This window comes from Cydia pomonella, chromosome 1 (assembly GCF_033807575.1).
Source record: "Cydia pomonella isolate Wapato2018A chromosome 1, ilCydPomo1, whole genome shotgun sequence".
Taxonomy (NCBI): Eukaryota; Metazoa; Arthropoda; class Insecta; order Lepidoptera; family Tortricidae; genus Cydia; species Cydia pomonella.
The window spans coordinates 40768182-40789929 of NC_084703.1; positions in this window are offsets into that span (position 1 = coordinate 40768182).

Genomic DNA, 21748 nt, shown 5'->3' on the forward strand with positions numbered 1-21748 from the left:
CCAATAGACTAAGCGACAATTCGAGTCATTAAATTTGGAAAATTCATTTATGATTACGTACCTATTGTGTTCTGAAAATTGATAAACTAGTAGGTGAGGGCGCAGAAAGAAATCTTAGACCAAGCCACCACTGTATTTTAGGATTCCGTAGCTAAATAGGAACCCTTTATAGTAAAACAACCAACCTTACGGTGTGAGGTGTCGTTGGATAGGTTTTTCAAAACAAACATGGATCTTCAACAACCATTTTTTGGATAAAATAAGTATTTTCGAAAATAATCGTTACATACGTACATACATATAATCACGCCTATTTCCCGGAGGGGTAGGCAGAGACCACGGATTTCCACTTACTACGATCCTGACACACCTCTTTCGCTTCCTTCACTTTCATGACATTCCTCATACACGCTCGTCGGTTTAGGGTGCTCTTGACCTGGCCTTTCTTCAGGATTTCCCCGATTTGATCAGAGAAAGTCCGCCGAGGTCTACCCCTTCCAGCTCCTTCTTCTACTTCTCCCTTATACACTCTCTTTGTTAACCTTCTTTCACTCATTCTTTTCACGGGTCCAAACCATCTCAACATACTTTTCTCAATTTTTGTCACTACATCTTCGTTCACTCCACACTTTTCCCTTATCACACTGTTCCTAATTCTATCTTGTAATTTTACACTACACACACTTCCTTCAAATAATCGTTCCTTGAAAAAAATGTCTTTAGGTAGTTATATGTATGTATGATACTTACTTATAATACTACTACGGAACCCTACACTGAGCATGGTATGGTAGTAAATTAAATAATTAAAGTGATGATAACAAAAACTCAAACCATTGATTTTCCTTTAAATTGAAGTCGGCATCGACTCGTTCCTTGGTATTTAAATATAACAGCTATGTTACACACACAGCACCTACTTGCAATGCTGTCAAAACATAACCTCGAGTACCACTCCAAGTCTTAAGTACGTGCAGGGTACGTGCTTATATAACACTCCTACCCGCTTTTAGACTATCCTACCCGCTTTTAGACTATCAATAATACTCTTTAGGAGTATATTAGTGAGAGCACCATATATTTCTAGAATCGTCTCAAAGTGCTCTTTCATTTGATACCCCACACGATTTGTTTAAAAAAAATCAAATCCCATACAAAAAATTGATGATGTCATTATTTTTTGGAACTAGTGGAAAAATTTAATGTTTTGGTCTAAAGTACCTGTGTACCAAAAAGTCGTCGATGTATATATGTATGCGGTTTTTTCCGTTGTAGCACATCCACTATATTAGCCAGTGAATTATTTTGCATATAGCGGACAATTGGAAACTAATTTTCGTACATAGATAATTAATAATATTTACCCACAACAACTCAGAACTTGTGGCAATAATTAAAGTCAAACAAGTGGTTAGAAATAACTTAGGCATCAAATTATTTTCAATTTAATTTTAACTTACGTCATCTGTCAGTTTTGTGACAAAAATTAGATATGCGTTAGATATTGACCGCCCTCGAATTGATATTTGTACGTAATGTATAAAGAGGAAATGGACCCACTGAAGACCTACTACGCATCCTTAATGGAAAGAACCCGCTCCTTGTTGGCTGTATGTCCACAACCAGAGGGATCTCCAACAGCTGGTTCTCACCGACACCACCCGGAACGGCCCGGCGCATAAAATATAAACCACTTAGCAAATGCGCTGTCCTATTGTACGGGCGTCCGGAGTCGAGATAGTGCACAGGATTGAAGGCGCTATCTAACATTGATGGTAATACATAAGGACACGGCATTATCGTGACGAGCCGTCGCGCCGTGTGCGACCGCCCGAGTTCCCGTTTAACTAATTGAGCGAAAACGAGACAACCATCGCCATTCAGCGTTCAACTAATGAATGGCCCTCGAAAAAGCCAATTTGTATTTTTTTTAACACTTCAATTTGTGTCGTAAACCCCAAAAAAGCCTCGACCAAAACCACAATCGAATTAGTGACCCTTGTTCCGGAGATTAGAGGACTGTCCGGCTCTTATCTCGGTCGTTCGTTATTTTATTGGCTTGTAGAGAGTAAGTCGATAAACACGACGTATAATGGCCTATAATGAATCGTCCACGCTAGCAGTTTGACTAATCATAAAGGTTTTATGGGTGTCGTTCAGAAATACCCGATTTATGACGCAGTCTGTGCACCTCTTCCTACGTAACAGACCCGTTGCATAAACAATATTGAATGCGGCCATTATCTACTGTCTACACGCGCCAGAGTTGCTCGAACTGGTTTTGGTATTTTATAAAGAAACGAATTTGATTGCATTTAGAACGTTATGATAATATAAGCGCTGAACTAAATACGTTAATGTTCCTCTGTGCTTCGCACCATGACCGCTACAAATGACTGTATTATTTATACAATAATATATCTAAATGTTTTTCATTCAGCTAGCGTCTATCGACATCCACTCTAAGCACAACACAAAAACAGTCAACAATAGATGTCATAGATCGCTAACGGCCTTCTCACTGACTGCCCACATATAACGAGGGACATTAAATTTATATTAATGAACACAAAATGATGTACAAACCGCGTAAAAGCGCTATTCATAAGGCAAATTAAAAGTGAATTAAATGTCTGAAATGTCAAATTGCGAGGACGCATTGCTTATTAGCGGCGACTATCTAACTCCCCGCGGCTACCTCTCACACCGTACTAATATGAGTAACAAGTCAGGCATCTTTGTCATGGGGGCTATTGCTTACCCTTCAAATGAAATATGAAGTATCAAAAATAAAAATAGGGATGATGTCTTTAAATATTTTTAAAGACATCATCCCTACGTACTTATTGTTTCCCTGTTATGTCTCTTAGGGCATGATACTGTATGCTCATTATTTATGATTTCTTAGCATCAAAATCTCGCACCTTTATATAAACCAGGTTAAACAATTCTAGTTAGTTTTAGTCAAATGATCCTACCCAATTTATTTTAGCAATTAATTTGATCGCCTCCTTATTGCCACTTACTTGTGTTTTCAAAAGGAAACATACGCGATTTTATTAAGGGTCGCGGGTTATGTTCGCTGTCATTAGATGTCAACGTGTCTGATAAATGTCAAATGACAAGAATACAGTAATTCTGTGGGGACAGTTTTTTCTTATAATCTCGTTAACCTCTGTTGCACCAGTTCAAATTGGTACGCTAATGAAAATAAGAGTTTGGCGCCATATTGCAGCTAGGCAGTTTATATTGCGACACTTTTCCATTTTTCGGGTAGTCCAGCAGTTCCGAGAGATCAAAAACGGTAATAGTAGTAGTAACCCTTGCGATCTACGTGACTAGATTATGTGAGGGCTAGAAAGGGTATAAAAATACATACGGCACCATTCTTGCACGATTCCATTAATAGAAAGATTTGTTTTTGCAATACATATGTACTGAGAATTAAACTGTTCTCAGATAGCTACTGAGCCTACCCTTATTCAGCCTGTTGTATAGTACCTACACCGTTTGGACAGAGACAGGTGCGCGGCAGCAGCAACAGTCTTCTCAAGGTGTTGGCCGAGCGCCTCGACTGCCCGGTTATAAAGTTTTGGGTGGAGGTGGCAATTGGGAGAGCGAAATAGAGTATGGCAACCTGCGCCCCTACTCTCCACACATCTTAGTTTTTAGTTATAACTTAACTTTATACTAATAGTCGTTATGGGTCAGTGATCTGAAATAAACGGTTTTTATTTTTATTATTTTTATACTCATCCTTATTTAAGGGGTTATATAAGAAAAAAACAATATGATTCTCTCTGGAGGTGGAGTAATGCTTCACTGACAAAGGACTGCTTGCTAGTATAGTTAGTTTAATAAGAAGTGTGCGCGTCGGTGTGAGCGGAGCCCGGCGTGGAATCAGTCCATCGTGCTCGTGAAATAGATGCCGCCCATTTTGCCACTAATGACTTCCTGTATTTTTTCAAACGCCAATTATTTCCCGTGGGTGAGCACAGTCAAGAAAACGTTTTTAACTTGCAACACCTACTGGTTCTATATTACCAATAGATTAAGTACCCTACCAATATATTTGGCAAAGCTAGACAAAGGTTATATCGAATATTCACCTGAAGTTATTTTACAGAAATAAGGTATAAGTATTGGATTAATTTCTGTAGAACAAACTCGTACTTACGCCACTGCAGGGCTTGCTCAGGAATTTTAGTAGGCGTTGGTAAAACACGAGTAACTATGTAAAGTGACCTAATATCACAATTAATTAATACCAGCTCAATTTTTTTTCATTGAATACTATTAAACAAAATACATAATTAATTAAAATTATTAAATAAGTGTAATTTCTATTCATTCCTCTTTGTTTTCAAAAGTACGGGAAAAATACTGAAAACAGGCGACTAGTGTAGATGCAGTATACTTCACTGGCATGGTCAAAAGTAACGTGTTTGGTTAAAGAAATGTCACTTTTGTCACTGACAGATCGGTACCGTATCACTGTGGCATCATAAATCTTTATTTGCAATAGATATAGTACTAACAGATCTTAGGCTAATATATACAGGTCCATATATATATCTAGACTTAAAATAAGTCATGCAAATTTTACATTTTTAGCTTACTTGCTAATAACCTATTAAATACTTACATTAGCAAAATATTCAGTGGTACTATAAAAACATTTGTTAACCAGCCAAGTAAAAAGTCTTATAAGCATTGTTCGAATTGGACCGATGGTGATCGTATAGGTAACATCTGGCATTATTTTAATGACGAGCCTCAACTGTCTCCTTAAATTTTGTGGGACACACCGGTTTTTTAATGACCGAGAAAAGTAGGCCTGCTTGTAAGTTGTAAGTAACTAATATTATGTACATCCACAAAATCCACGATAGGTATCTGATGATGCAAAAATGTGGTGCAGTTTTGGATAACAATGTCGCCAATGTTTAACTACATAAAACTCGCAAACCAACGCAAGCTACCTTTACCTTGGTAAAGTTGAGTCGTTGCTCGTTAATATTTCCTAAACCGAATGTTAGAATTCTTGACACAAAAAAGCTATCCCATGACACCTTTCCATTGAAGATATCGAATATATGGGTGCATGACTCAGACGGAGTTTGTTGTCGCACACAGTAAATGGATTTTATTATAAACCGCGCCGGTCGTCATCGGAACAAATGGTTTGTACATGTAACCGCCCACGCGGCTGTACCCGCGCCGGAATTGCACATAGTCGGCCTATCAGGCGAGCATTCGACTTAAATAAACCAGAACATCTGACCTCCACATCTGTAACAATTGAGTGTTATCCGAGATCCGACTAATACTGATACGGCATTGGCGAAGTTTCGTTTGCGGTCGATACGCGGTGGGAACTAGGTATTCTGCCGGCCTAGCCAAAGTGACAATCGCTATCGCTACGACAACGAAACGCTTTGTGTCTCTCTATCACTCCTACATATTAGTGCGACTGCGACAGTTGCGTTTCGATCGCTACGGAGCATAAGCGATTGGCATGTTGGCTAGGCGGCCAGGCCCGGCGCTCGCGTCGCGTCAGTCGCTTCCTATAGCCGTGCGCCTGATGCCTCGAGCCACGGAAACCGCATTAATTCAAGGAAGTTCAAAATTAAATGACAAGTATTATAAAATAAATTATACATTATTATAGGCCTTGTTAGTTCGCAACGCTCAGTGACAAAACGCACGTTCGTTAAGCATTTAGGGGTGGAAACCGCAAGCAATTATTATAATAGGTATTGCGAAAAGAGACAGAATGGCATTGCGGCTGAGTCGGACAGTTTATGCATTTATGAAACTAGTCTTGTGCTGCGCTTTTCGATTTTCAAGTAGGTATAATTCATCTGTATACCTAGAAATGAAAGGTGTTTTGGGGTAATCATAACTACCTTCCTTAGGGGAAACAGGTAGTAAGCATAATTTTAGGATTTCTTTTGAGACGACTTAGGTATGTTGGAATATGTGCAGATAATTCAGTTATCTATTAAAGTAAGCCATTTCAATACCATTTTCTATGCTTCAACGTCACATTAGGATCAGTTGCACCAAAGTGTCAGCCTTCGCTAATTTTTTTTGTATGAAAAGCTTCACATCAAACCGCCGCGTCGCGCTCAGTCACGTTGATCAGCCTGTCAAGTGCGGATGGTACAACTGGTACTCAGTCGCCAAGCAACGGGTTGTTCGTAAAAAATCAAATTAAAGACATATGGCGTTATTAATAAACGCTTGTCACATGTAACAAGCCCTTGATGTAACCTAAGTTTTTTCACGAGTGAGATCTGCAGTTCTCTCGGGTCGTGTATTACGGGTCGTAGATTTGGGCTTGTACACAAATCACTCAAGGTTGAGTAGTCGGTTTGAGAATTAGACAAGAACAAATTTAGCAAATATATAAACATGAACATGAGCCCCCCATGACTACCCCATGACCACCCCAATTGCCACCTCCATGACTAATCTCATGACCAACCCCATGGCCAACCTCACGTTCAACCCCATGACCACACTATTACTCTATCACAGCTTGACCAACCTCATGACCACCCCCTTTACCACCTCCATAACCTATCCTATGTCCCCCCATACTAACTAACAACTAACCTAAACTAACCCAACGTGGCTAACCCCATGCCACCCCCATGACTAAGCCCATGACCGCACCATTACCAACCCCATGAGTCCCATGACTTAACTTCATGACGACCCTATGAGTAAACCTATAACCAACCCCATGACCTTACCCCTGGCTGGCCCAACCCCATGACTACCGCATGACTAACTAAATAAAAATCACGCATACTGACTTTGAGTAGGTACCTACTTAGAAAGTAAAAACGGCACCTTGATGAATGAAATAAAAAAATTGTGTGCATATTATACTTTTTGCTTATATACTTTATTTATAACAAACTTTAACTAAGCGAAAAAACCTTCGAACTGTAATTGGGTAACGTGCGGAGTATACTGCAATGTCATAAAATTAAACTTTAAAAAATTGATAAAATAAAACATAATCCCTTTTAACTATATGCGCAACTAATATGCTTGAAGTCGGTGCCACGTCAAATACTAGGTACTGTCGAACCGAAAGGTACGGTTCGATAAAAATCAAAGGAAGGAAGAATTAAAAACAGTCAGGAGTCAGATAAAACAATTTGGTATATAGAAAAACGAATATTTAGCAATACTGGCATAACTAAATTTAAGGCAGTATTAAATACAATAAACTGGTCGGATGTAATCGATAGGGTAAGCTGGGTACGGTTGTGACAATTTTGGTTTGATCGCCTATAATTTTGTAAATTTACCAGTTATCTGGGAGAAAAAGCAATAAAATACTTGATTGACACTGTAAGAAAAATGTAGGTAAGCTACTCCAGAATCCAGAACTTTTCAAGCACTCTCTTTCATCAGGTTACGTTTCCCTGTTGTCATTAAAACACACACACAGTCTCCTTGCCACAGTCGCGGACAGGGTAGATGGCGCTTTCTGGCAGTACTGGAGCAGCCTACATGCCCATAATAATCGAGCTAGTGTACTACGTTATAAAATAAAATAGTTATTAATATAGGTTTAGTTTATTAGGTAATAAGTTACTAATATAATATAATATAATATAATATAATAATTCTGAAATAAATGTTTATTTAATTTAATTTAATTTAAAACACATGTTGAATCCATACGATGTTTTGATTATTTGGAGTGTTGAAATTTTGTTTGCGCACTTATTTGCCTTTTGACCTATTTGTATCTAGGGAATTCCCTAGGACGCGATTCTTCTTTGGCTGCTTACGTAAATGAATATCTAAAAGAAGTACCTACTTAGGGCGGCATGTATTGCAACCCTATGAGGTACAGAACATTACGGCTTAAAGAATCTGGAACTTCCTGGATTCCACGGGCATTAGTAATGAACTTTAAAGGGCCGTCACAATAGATCACTGCTTGGTCGACGTGGCCCGCAACACCCCACTAATAATAATTGAGCCGAAGATTCGGTTCGGTAAGATCTGAACCGAACATTCGGCCAAATATTCGTATTCATCAAAATCCATATTCGGCCCATCTCTAAAATATACATGTACATCAAGGAATCCGTAATAACTATAGCGTTATTCATAAACGCGCTACAATCCTCAATTAGCTACCATTTGTTTTTTTGACTATTATCTTTCATTTTAACTTATTTATAAAAAAGGAATACTTAAAAGAAGAATTTTACATGTATGATATAGTATATTATACTGTTACAAAGGATCACCTGACGGCCTTTTACTAATTATTGCTCCCCATAACATTTATTTAAGTAGGACTGAAGGCTAAACTTAATAGATGTAACAATACCATCATCATACAAAACTGCCCATTGAATTCACAATGCACATGCAGTTTATAATGTGCTAGGCTTTGCTGACCTGCTATTCCTATCGCAAGCGGCCTCTAAAAAACAGTAGAGTGACCTCAAGGTCTATAAGACCTTTAAGTAATCCCAGATCACTCTTTGTGCTGGACGTGTTCGGTGAACGCTACGTGACCAATGGAAGCGCATGGCCTGAAGTTTAAAGGCACGTAGCTGTAATGGACGGAGACGTCTACGTGACCACGATACCTGCAATGCGTTCTACGGATAATTGTGCCAATTACACACTCTAGGTATCTTTGTATCAGCTTTTAGCTAACATGTGGTCGAAGGCCGACGGCAGGGTAATGGTATAATTGCCATATGCGTATAAGCGTATTCTTTATCCATTTTAACACATCTATTTACGTACCAACTTACATATGTATAAGTACCTAAGAAGCCTGTTCCCATACTATTAGGAGATATGTCATAAGGAATATCTACCCTCATCTGTTATTTATTTGTGATAAGACACGGACAGTTTTTAAAAAAAAAATCTTGTGGTATTTAATCGTTTATTACACAGGATGTTTATTTAGTCACCTGCAATAATTTACGGGCTGAATATATAGGTCACACGGAGCAACTTTCACTGATGGACCAACCCCGAATTCGCGAAAAATTTTTACTCTCCCATAGAAAATGTCAAAGCCAATATCTGAAACAGCCAATTTTTTATGCGTTTTCGGGGTTGGTCCCATAGTAAAACTTTCTCAGTGTGACCTGTATATTCACCTATTCTGTATATTCAATGATTGCAGGCGACTAAATAAACATCCTGTATCAAATGAAAGCTTATTTTATATATAATCGAACTGTAATAGGTTGTCTTATCAAAAAGTTGGTCCATGGTTGCCTAAATTAAGCGATTTTGACCCAAAAACTAGGTTTTTTTCTGTCGATACGCAATTTTACTAGGCAACCTATTTGCAATGCGTTAATATGAATATTATCTATCATTTATTTGTTATCACAAATAAATTGACGACCAGTCTGGCCTAGTGGGTAGTGACCCTGCCTATGAAGCCGATGGTCCTGGGTTCAAATCCTGGTAAGGGCATTTATTCGTGTGATGAGCATGGATATTTGTTCCTGAATCATGGGTGTTTTCTATGTATTTAAGTATTTATAAATATTTATATATATTATATATATCGTTGTCTAAGTACCCTCAATACAAGCCTTATTGAGCTTACTGTGGGACTTAGTCAATTTGTGTAATAATGACCTATAATATTTATTATTTATTATTATTATTTCCTTTATTTATTTTTGGTCTTAGGCTAGGTCATTTATAATATGAATATAAAAGTAAAATATAAAAACACTCACAAAACAATACAAAATATATATAAACACATTATAAAAAACCTAACCTAGGGTGCCGCCAGCAGCGGGGCAGGGCCCAAGCTGCCGGTGGTCAGGGCCGCAGAGAGAGGAACCGGCGGACTATCCGCGCCGTGTCCAAGATCACCGCCTTCTGCATCTGACCCTTGATCCAACCACCTAGCGAGAGTCTCTCAAGGTGTTGGTCGAGACTCTTCGCTATGAGACCGTTCGCTGAAACGACTATCGGGACAATGATCGTCGAATCAACATCCCACATGGCGGTTATCTCGTGAGCCAAGTCTAGGTACTTACTGGACTTGTCCTTCTCGGCTTTCACGAGATTCTCATCATGGGGGATGGTGATGTCGACGAGCACGGCCCGGCGTTGCGATCGATCTATTATCACGATGTCAGGTTTATTGGCTACAATAGTCCTGTCGGTAATAATAGATCGATCCCAATAGAGCGTGGCACGACCATTTTCGAGAACTGACGCAGGTGAGTACTTGTAGTACGGTACTTCGCGGTCCACAAGGCCGTATAGAAGAGCAAGTTGCTGGTGAATAATCCTGGCTACGAGATTATGTCTGTGCAAGTACTCGCCGTTAGCAAGATGAGAACAACCGGAAATGATATGCCTGAGTGACTCTCCGGGACGGCGGCATGTAATGTCAATTATTATTATTATTATATCTCCTTGGATTTCACGGGCCTATAACTCCCGGTCTTTTGATAGGCTTGCATGGGGATATAGATCCAACACGTAGAGGCCTCTTGGAGAGCTTTAATGTCATGTAGAACGCCTGCTGGAACCCGTTCACGGGCGCAACAATAGACACCAATGAACCGGTCGCAACAGGCATTGGGACTATTGTAGTAAAGTGAACAGTATAACGGTCTATGGATTGAAGTTTGGGAGGACAATGAGACTGGGTTATTGCAAAGAGGTCCGGACACCTGCCATAACAATGTTTTCACTAGTTATCGAGGCAGGCGGTGACTCGCCGCCCACTAGATGGGCCCCTGAAAATGCCGTCGTGAAGACGACCAGGAGCAACACCGGTGTGAGCGGCTCAGGGGTGTCGAGAGGTGTACGCCGCTTTCTACCCAGTGGCTGATAACAGCCACTGTGCCAACTCGCGTCTTATGCAAGTTTTCACTTCCACCCCTGGAGCATTTAGCTCTAACGACTCCTCTCTGGACGGCCAATGAAGGCAAGCCAGAGCTGAGAGTCCTGCGGGTCCCCTTGGGGTCCACTCCGACCGACGAAGACACGCCGGAGACGGAGACCCTGATCGACTCTCGGGAGTACTCGGGTCCGTGGGGTCGTTACTCCCCAACAGCTCGCCACAAGCTGCCCTGCGGTTTTATTATTATTATTATTATTTAAATAACAGACGAGGGCAGGTATTCCTACCGTACCTTTATGGGCCCACTGATTATCAGTTCGCCGGACGATATCGGCCTGTCAGTTATTCGCAAAAGCTGACAATCGCGCATAACTGACAGGCCGATATCGTCCGGCGAACTGGTAATCAGTGGTCCCTTTAGACTCACACTGCGGGGTAGTTTTTATCGACAATAGGGCCACGACGTCATTGCAGGTCAAGCAAACAGTACATTGTGCAACGAGGGGGGTAAGTGAAATTTTGGAGACCCGAGTTTGCAATATTCTTACCCCCGGAGTTACACACAATGGTTTTCATCACACTTGGGAAGAAAAAACTAAATTTTAAAGAAATAATTCTTAAATACGGTGACATATCAAACATTCGTCCGCCATTTTGTAATTTTTGGCAGGTTAGCGTCGTGAGCACAGACCTTTTCGGCATTCAGCCAAGATTGAAAATTATGTAAAAATATTTCAAACGGCTGTAAAATTAATCAAATTATTTAATTTTAAACATAAACAAAAATATTAAATTATAAACGTCAGTATTTTAAAAGTAAAACTCATTTATGCTACTTGGTTTGTATGAATGACTAGTTAAAAAAAGCTATAACTCCCTAGGGAGTTGGAACTTCGTGAAAAGATATTATATTAAAATAGAAGAACATAAATTTCAGCGTTTTTGGAAATTCATCCCCTAAGGGGGTTAAAAAGTGGATGAAAGTGGGGAACAAGTTTTATATTAAGTTAGGAAACATGATACTACAACACAATTTCATAAAATATGAGAAAAGTGATTTCAGAGTGGTTGAAAATTCATCCCTTAATAGGGTTAAAAGTTTGTAATGGAAACGATTTGAGTAGGGAATTGAAATTAGTAGGAAAAAATATATTAAAAAGTACGAAAAATAATATTATTTGTTTTGAAAACTCAGCCCCATCCAGAGCCCAGTCAGCTTAAAATTAGAGGGCATCCACGCGGACGATGTCGTGGGCAACAGCTACTCGTAGAACAGCATAAACGCGTTGCTTGGTTAACAAATGGATCCGTTAAATACAAAAAAAAATACAAGTCAACAATTTTGATATTATTACAACATAAGTAGGTAGGTAAGTAAAATCAGCTTAAGTATATCTAATCTTACTCGTATTATTCTATTATTTGATCATACAAGCTGTATGCTTATTTGTTTATCATGAGATGAGGAAAATAGGGAACTTATAAGTTATACACACCGAGCTTTCAAATATTTTAATATATGTAAATAGGTTCCGTTTTATATATAATCGAAATAGCTACTTAAGCACACCCTGTCATGTGCCCGAAGGCTCCGACTTCAGCCCGAGATCAATCTGAAAATAGAGGCGAATAGCGAGAGCGCGGCGTTGTATAATTACGTTATCGTCCGCCTGCGCGCGCATTGGCGTGTGTCCGGCCAATCGCCAGCGCCGATCGACCATCAGCGATCGTTAGACCATCGATCCTTTTCGGTTATTACAATAATTCCGACACGATTGCATCTAATTGCGCCGGTTTCCAGTCGTGGCCCCGCGAGGAATTACCGATGAATATGTCTATGATCCTGAGATATTACAACTTCACAATTATTGTGAAATCGATTCCTTGTTGTGAAAATTATTTTGCGGTATTAATTTTCCGTTGTTAGATATAATTTTGCGGGACGTGTTTTCCGTGTATTAATTTGTTTGCAACGAGCGCTTGTTTCGTGATTTGCTCGTGAGTCTATGAGCGGTGAAGATTCGTTTATAATGCAGTAATAATTGTAAGCAGCTTATATCATATCGTTATTGCGATTTACTTTGTAACAATGAAACTGTAATTTGTAAATTTTAATTTATAATAATTTTGTAGTATACTTGCACCAATATATTTAGCACGTCAATTAAAAAAAGTTAAAACAGACAAATTCAACCGCCATTCACAATTCCTATCTTAAGCCATACAATACAACACGTTTCATTGGCGCAAAATGTAACTGAAATTTGAAAAATAAACATCACTTCATCGAGTATTCCGATTTGCCCTGCAGGGTTGGCGGGGTAGGCTAATCTACTTGTGAGATCTAGAATAGAAGGTACTGGAAGAAGTTAGCTCAGTTGGTAGACCGACCTCAACGACTACCTAGTGTATAATTTTAAACCCGGTACATGATTGGTCTTGACTTTTCAGGAGGAGCGTTTCTTTAAAAAATGCTACTTTTATTATTAATTTTATATTTGTGCATTAATTTTGTTTTTTTTTTCTACTCAGAACCACGAGCTCTTTCGATCCTTATGGGATAAAAAAATGTACCAGAGTTTTTTTTCCTATTGTGTTACCATTTCCCCATACTTTGTATGGCGATAACAAAAAGGAAAGTTTGATAAATGTATGGAAATTTTGGGACACTCTTTTCTTCAGTAAAAATGAGAAGGGCTCGCGATTCTGACTAGAAATAATACAAAAGTGGCAGAAAAGGCAACATAAAAAAGTGAAAAAAAAAGAAACACTCAGATTTCCCCAGAGATCCTAAAGATACAATGTCAATTGGACCAACACTGCGTACTCTTAGTTTTCAACTTTGGTTTCTAGTTTCTTGCTCTTTCATAAAACGCTGGTAAATATATGTCTATAAACATGTAGAAAAGGCACTTACTACATCGCAAGTGCCGCTGTTAGACATAAGACGCCCAAGTTTCGGCGCCAAAGGACGCTAACTGTCAACTAACTCGTAATTAGCAGCGCCTGCTAGCAACCGCCGAACTAACTAGTAGGTACTTATCAACTATCCTACCTTCCCGGCCCGGTCCCTAACTGCCTCTCCTTCCCAACGACATATTACGTCCAACCACACACTCCGTCTTGTGTTCTCTTAATGTTCATAAGTAAAGAAAAAAGAAACGACCTATCTACCTAAATTGTAAGAATAGCTCTTAATATCAACTTCAATTTAGCAACGGAAGCTTAAAAACTACCAACGGCAAAGGTTTTAGTAATGTTTTTACCGGCGTTTTATGGCCTCACCGCTAGATGGAATGAACCGTCGTACATAATCAAACCACATGCGGGGCAGTAATTGCTTCCACATTCAAAGACCCGCTCACATCACGCCGTATAATGACAAAAATAGTCCAAAAAATGCCTCTGCATATGAGATATTTATTTTTTTCAGACTTCGCAGCTCACATGGAACTAAATTACGAAATAAAAGATTAAGTTAAAAGATCAATAAACTTAATAAATGATCTTAATAATTGTTGTATTACGGATACAATGGAGCGGCGTCGTGAGACGTCATTAAGGCGCGAACATCATTAATTTTATTCGCGGCTTTTTGACGTAAAGGCAATGGCGTCTGTCAGATTTGAAACGCCGCGGCTGCACTGCTGCCACCTGTTGGTAGCGCGGAGAATTACACATTAAGCCCCGCGGCGTTCCACTTGGCTCGGGCTGCCAATCTCGCCGCTACCTTGCACTGAATGCGTGACAGTGACGTCTCGTAAAACAGGAGGTGCGATTGGATATTCTCCTGCGATAAACTAATTCACGTAGTGAAGAAACATTAGGTCTAAATATTGGGACCTACCTACTCCAGATTACAATACAAATATGTATTATATACCTACTACATATGCATAAATAGTTATGACTCCGAAAATTTTATGCCGATGCAATCGTTAGAAAAAATATTGCACACCTATTGTTAAAAAATCATTTTTATTACTTATGATTACGATTGTATAAATTACTTTTACTCAGAGCCATTTAGCAATGTTACCATTCATCCAAATAGTTTTATAATAGCCCTACTCAATGATATTTACCTACATAAGTATAATGTGTACTTTCATAAGCTACAAGTGGAACACATCCCAAAAATTACACCGGCCAAAAAACTGTAAGCCGTCTACAGATTAGATTTCTTTTTGGTAGCTAATTGCGTTTTATCAAATTAAAGCAATTCTGCCCGCGGCGGGTGCTGCGTGATTGATAGTGTTTGACGAAGCCCGTTCCCACTAGTTTTACAGAATAAACTGTTGTGATTCACACTAATCTTTGCCATTTGTCACGTACCTTCCTGATCCTCATTTTGAAGGCGATCTAAAGTAACTCTTTTGTTTATGCTTATTTACAATTACATTCTAAATTAATGTGAAATTAATGTTTTCGTTTTGATATTTATTAACAAAAAATATTTGCTACGCAAATGTATGATTACAGCAATATAATGCTAATTTGATTTGAATTTGAACATCAATTTAAAACTTGAACCATCCATTGAGACGGTATTTGTAGCTATGATTAAATTCTTCCCTTCAGTAATCTGCCGCGGGCTAAGCTACTGGTTTATTTTAAGCAGTTTGGCAGTGATAATAGATTTTACTTAACAAAGCACGATGTTTTAGAGCTACGTAATGTTTTCCTCTTTCGTTAGAGGAGGTAGATTAAAATAATTAGGGTGTGGCAATTACCACTTGAGGATAGGTGCGTCCGTTTTAGTACGGTCGCCAAGCCGCTCCGAGGCCAGATTTAATTGACTCAGCTCGGCCTTACCCACAACCGGTATCAATGTGTTCGGACAGTTCTCCTGATCACCGTACATGCGGTAGTAAAGCGGAAAAATGGTGGAGGGGATAGTAATGACGTCACAAAGATGGCGGCCGGACCTATTCTTTTTGGCGGTGTATCTCGAAAACCACTTAACCGATTTTAATCATCGAGGTGTCAAATAATAGCTTATATTATGGAGATTATTTTCTTTTCTACAAACATTTACGTGAAACCTATAGGAAAAAAAATAATCACAAAAAACAGTTTTTTTATAAAATTATTATTTTTTATTTTGTAAAAATCTCCGTAAATATTAGCATTTCGCAAATTTTGTTTAATATAAAACATATTGCTTCATTATCAAGGAATATAATGAGCCTTAAAACATGCAGATCGAGTAATAAACAATGAAGCTACACTCATTTATTTGCGCATGGGTAACGATAACTGGCTTTTACCGGTCGAAACTGTGGTGACTGTTACGATACGTATTGAATGGAATTTATAGAGTATCGGTTTTAATTACTGAAATTATAATTAAAATTATAAAAACCAGACACAATAATGTTACCTTACTTCGACGTTTAGTCTCTTTTTTCGTCTTAATCATAGGTAGGTACATATTTCTTTTTACTTAAAAATTTTATACAGGGTGAACTTTTAACCACCAGTCATACTCTGCGCAGCGACTTTATAGGTCATACTTAACAACTTTTACTATGGGACCAATTCCGAAATCGCGAAAAAAAATTTGACTGTCCCATATAAAGGTGCGACCAACTTTACCAGACCAACACTTTTCCAAACTGAGCTACAGCTGTCCGATTAAGTTAAGTACTTAGGACTAACTCTCGACAATAAACTCAATTGGAACAACCACATCAACAAACGGATAGACAAGGCGGGAGTTGTCTTCTGGCAGTGCAGAAGGATGATTGGTAAGAGGTGGGGACTCAACCCGAAAATTACCCTCTGGCTCTATAAGACGATAATCCGCCCCTTACTCTGTTACGGTGCTCTGGTTTGGTGGCCAAGAACAAACCTAGGCAACGTACGAGACAAACTACAAAGACTTCAAAGGCTCGCATGCGCGGCCACCACTGGCTGCACGAGGTCTACCCCGACTGCAGCCATGGAGGTCATTCTAAACCTTCCACCGCTGCACCTACACATACAGCAAGAGGCCAGTCTCTCAGCGGTAAGGTTGCGAACCCTCAAGATATGGTCTAACATCACAGGAGCTCTTCACACAAAATGCCTGGAAAAGGTGTATGACGAATTTCCAGTGCTTAGGTCAGGCACGGACCGGATTCACAAACAAGCTATCTTCGATAAAAGGTACAAAATACAGTTATATGAGGACGACAATCATGAAGGACTCAATCCCCGGGAGCTGAGAATCTTCACTGATGGGTCCAAAACAGACAGCGGATCGGGCTCTGGAACCTTCTCAGAAGACCTGAACATGTCGATCACCACTCCGCTAGGAGCCCATAACTCGGTATTCCAAGCTGAGTGCATGGGCATCATAAACGCGGCGCCTGCCATCACTGCAAGGAAGGTAGTAGGATCCTCCATCCGCATACTCTCCGACAGTAGAGCAGTCTTAATGGCTCTAAATAGCCATATAGTTACATCCAAACTTATACACGAATGCCACGAACGACTAATGGAGGTATGTCATAATAACAAGATCACCCTACAATGGATCAAGGGACACAGTGGATCCCGAGGTAACGATGCTGCGGACGAGCTTGCCAGGCAAGGATCGAATGCGGGGGCGATTGGTCCGGAACCGATTCTTCCGATACCATTTAGCAAGGTACGCTCAATGCTGCTGGCACGTACAGGGAAACTACACACAGAACACTGGCTGAACCAGACTGGATGCAGACAGGCAAAAGAAGCCATGCCTGGCATCAACGGAAAACTCACAAGGGCGCTCCTGCAACTAGGGAAGGTCCGACTGAGTATGGTAACCAGTGTCATAACAGGTCATGGACTATTTAACAAACATCTTTTCACAACAGGTGTCACAGACAGTCCCCTGTGCCGAGGTTGCATGGAGACAGAAGAAACAGCCTCTCACGTGGTGCTGGAATGCAGCGGAGTGACTCCATACAGGGCTAAACATCTCGGATCTCCGAGAGACCTCCCCGAGGTCCTACTCAACATCAAAGGTTTGATAGGATTCCTCGAGGAGCTGGGCTGGCAGGAATAGCCCACCCCCAACATATCACGCAAAATAGGCGCAAGTCGTCGAGTTGCGGAAAAATCGCCCGAATACAATACAATACAATACAAGGTGCGACCAGACCGCAGCTTAAAAAACGGTCACGATACGGAATCGCAGTGACGCGTCGTATGCGTACCGTTTTTGACGCATGCTCCCCACACCGCTGTTTAAAAAACGGTGACGGTACGGAATCGCAGTGACGTGCTTCACGCGAATCTTTTTTGTTCGCAAAACAGTTGCGTCTTTTACGTCACCGGTACGGTGTCTGCCATAAGATCTCCGTGTAATATTTTTAGCGATTTTTACGCAGTTCAATTTACGGTGCGTCAGCTTATTTTAAGCAGCGGTGTGGCGAGCATGCGTCATGGACCCGGGTAAGTCCTTAAACTACGTCCAAAAGAGAGGTATGGGCATTGTGAATGTCATCTCGCTTTGTGTGGTAGGGCACAGCCAGTGGGTGTCATTCCAGATCCAAATTTTCTTGCGTGATTCGGCATTGGTCCCATAATAAAAGTTGTTCAGTATGACCTGTAAAGTCACTGCGCAGAGTATGGCTGGTGGTTAAAATTTCATCTTATACCTATATTCGACACAAGTAGTAAGTACTTACAGACCAACTATGATACACATTTTGCCTGTATAGTGATACAGAGTGAATAAATTAATACCTGATTTAAAAAATAAAACAAAAATAACAAATAGCATGTTATTTAATTCAGTAATCACTAATCAGTCTTAAACAATGAACATCATACTTTTAGATTAGACAACAAAATGTATATTTATACTGTGTTTCGACTTGAAAGATTTTACTGCTTTAAAACATAAGACAAACCTACCAACCAAATGTATAAAAAAAAATGTTTTTTGTGATTATTATTTTCCTATAGGTTTCACGTAAATGTTTGTAAAAAGGAAATAATCTCCATAATATAAGCTATTAGTTGACACCTCGATGAATACAATCGGTTAAGTGGTTTTCGAGATACACCGCCAAAAAGAATAGGTCCGGACGCCATCTTTGTGACGTCATTACTATCCCCTCCCACCATTTTTCCGCTTTACTACCGCATGTACGGTGATCAGGAGAAACGCCCGAACACATTGATACCGGTTGTGGGTAAGGCCGAGCTGAGTCAATTAAATCTGGCCTCGGAGCGGCTTGGGGACTACTAATAGTAAAAGTTGTTCAGTATGACCTATAAAGTCGCTGCGCAGAGTATGACTGGTGGTTAAAAGTTCACCCTGTATAAAATTTTTAAGTAAAAAGAAATATGTACCTACCTATGATTAAGACGAAAAAAGAGACTAAACGTCGAAGTAAGGTAACATTATTGTGTCTGGTTTTTATAATTGTCATTATAATTTCAGTAATTAAAACCGATACTCTATAAATTCCATTCAATACGTATCGTAACAGTCACCACAGTTTCGACCGGTAAAAGCCAGTTATCGTTACCCATGCGCAAATAAATGAGTGTAGCTTCATTGTTTATTACTCGATCTGTATGTTTTAAGGCTCATTATATTCCTTGATAATTAAGCAATATGTTTTATATTAAACAAAATTTGCGAAATGCTAATATTTACGGAGATTTTTACAAAATAAAAAAATTTTTTTTTATAAAAAAACTGTTTTTTGTGATTATTTTTTTTCCTATAGGTTTCACGTAAATATTTGTAAAAAAGGAAATAATCTCCATAATATAAGCTATTATTTGACACCTCGATGATTAAAATCGGTTAAGTGGTTTTCGAGATACACCGCCAAAAAGAATAGGTCCGGTCGCCATCTTTGTGACGTCATTACTATCCCCTCCACCATTTTTCCGCTTTACTACCGCATGTACGGTGATCAGGAGAACTGTCCGAACACATTGATACCGGTTGTGGGTAAGGCCGAGCCGAGTCAATTAAATCGTGTTTCTAGAGGGCTTTTGAGATTTGGCGACCGTACTATTTGAAGTGTCGGTGTCGCGGGCAGCGGGCAGCGCAGCGCTGCAGTCTCAATCATTAGGCAATTCGGCGGCAGGCACAAAGCGGTGATTGATGCGCCCGTTTACGGCTCCCAGTGGCACCGCGGTGTAAAAAACGAACGTTTTATTAACTCGTTTAGGCACCGCTGCTCATTAGAATTATTAATCAAGCCGAGGCGGGGAGATAGCGCGAGTATGATGTATCGAGCTTTGATTACATTAACGCATTCGGCCGGCGGTAATTAAAAGCACGCCGGGAAGTCCGAACGGAACAAAAGGCGAAGCGAACCTACAACAATTAGAGCCGCCGCTAATGACGCATGATGAAATATGATTTCGCTAATTCGAATTCCAGGTGCGGAGAGTCTTCTGAGCGAGAGGTGACACCTGCATCGGGTCGCGATAAGGTATCGACGATTATTCCATATTATAATGGTGCTCAGCCCGGACCATACGGCCCGCGGAGGGTCACCCGTAGGCGTAAATCGTGCAGAGATATGGCGCGCTCTAATCTAATCTTGCGATATCCTCGACACGTTATACACATGCCATAAACAATGGAATGCTTTCCTGGGGCCAAGAGTCATAATTAATTTAATATGTACTTATTTGTTTAAAAATATTTAGACATTTTCCTCGTTTTTGATGACATTAATCAAATAACCGTTTATTCCGAATATACTGAAACTTTGGTACTCGCACTAATAGGTAACATAAGGTGGTATTCGTACAATAAAAAAACATTGATTGTTTACTGGACAAAGCTAAAGACCAAAGGCTCTTAAGAGCGACAGGTGCGTTCATTTTGTTTTGCAACAAAGGATTGGCGTAAGCGCGTGCGCACAGACCGCAAGTCCCGGCCCGAAACCGAAACAGCACTACAGCGCTTTAAAAGGCCCACTTTGCCACACCCTAGGAACATGGCTGCGCATCAGAAGAACAATGACACATGTCGGTAAGGGCTTTATATAAATATGCGACGTTAATCAATAATTGCGCGGTCGCAAAAGCTTAATGCAAAACAAAGGGCACGCGCCCCTTGTTTCGAACCACACAGGACGCCGCGAAGAGCTGTGGTCCAACGGTCATGTTACACGTCTTACAGCATAAGATACACTTAGCATAGACTGACTATATACTTAACTATTTACAGCTAAGAAACAGTTACAACCATTAGATATAGCATTATTAAACCTTGAAATAGTTTGAATCAAGTTAATAAGTTCGTTAGTTTCTCGAAATTAGATAATCGCGCTTTATAACGTAATGTTATTGTGATAAAATAGCAGCAAGATGTTTTTATTTTAAATCATTCCTACATTAAAATTGTTTTAACTGGCTATATTTATTATTTCTTCAATATATGGATGACTTGATTTGGAATTTGGAATAGATTTAGTATCCTCTACCGCGAATCAATCAGTTCTTTTCTCCTGTAAGTACCCTAATTCTTGCAGTTCAGCGTGCCGTAAGTAGTTATTAGAAATTAAACCGTCTGTGTTCAGGACGGGATGTGGCAGTTTATCCATTTTGCTCGTCAGTCTTCGCCAACGCATCTACAACGAGCTACTCGATTTTCAGAGTTGGCAACTATAGGTAATATATTCCAGTCTTCATTTATCTTTTCTAGGTCGGTAACTTTGCGAATGTTTCGAAACAAAATTGCCGAACTCGTAACAAACCTGGGCCGTCCATTCTTCGAAATACCTATTACATGCTTATTTAGTAACACGGGACCATCAACGTGTTTGAAATTTTAATTAGACCTTAACTAATAAGAACTATGTATGTATTTACACGTACACAATTCATTGTTATTAAATCACAACTACTTAATAC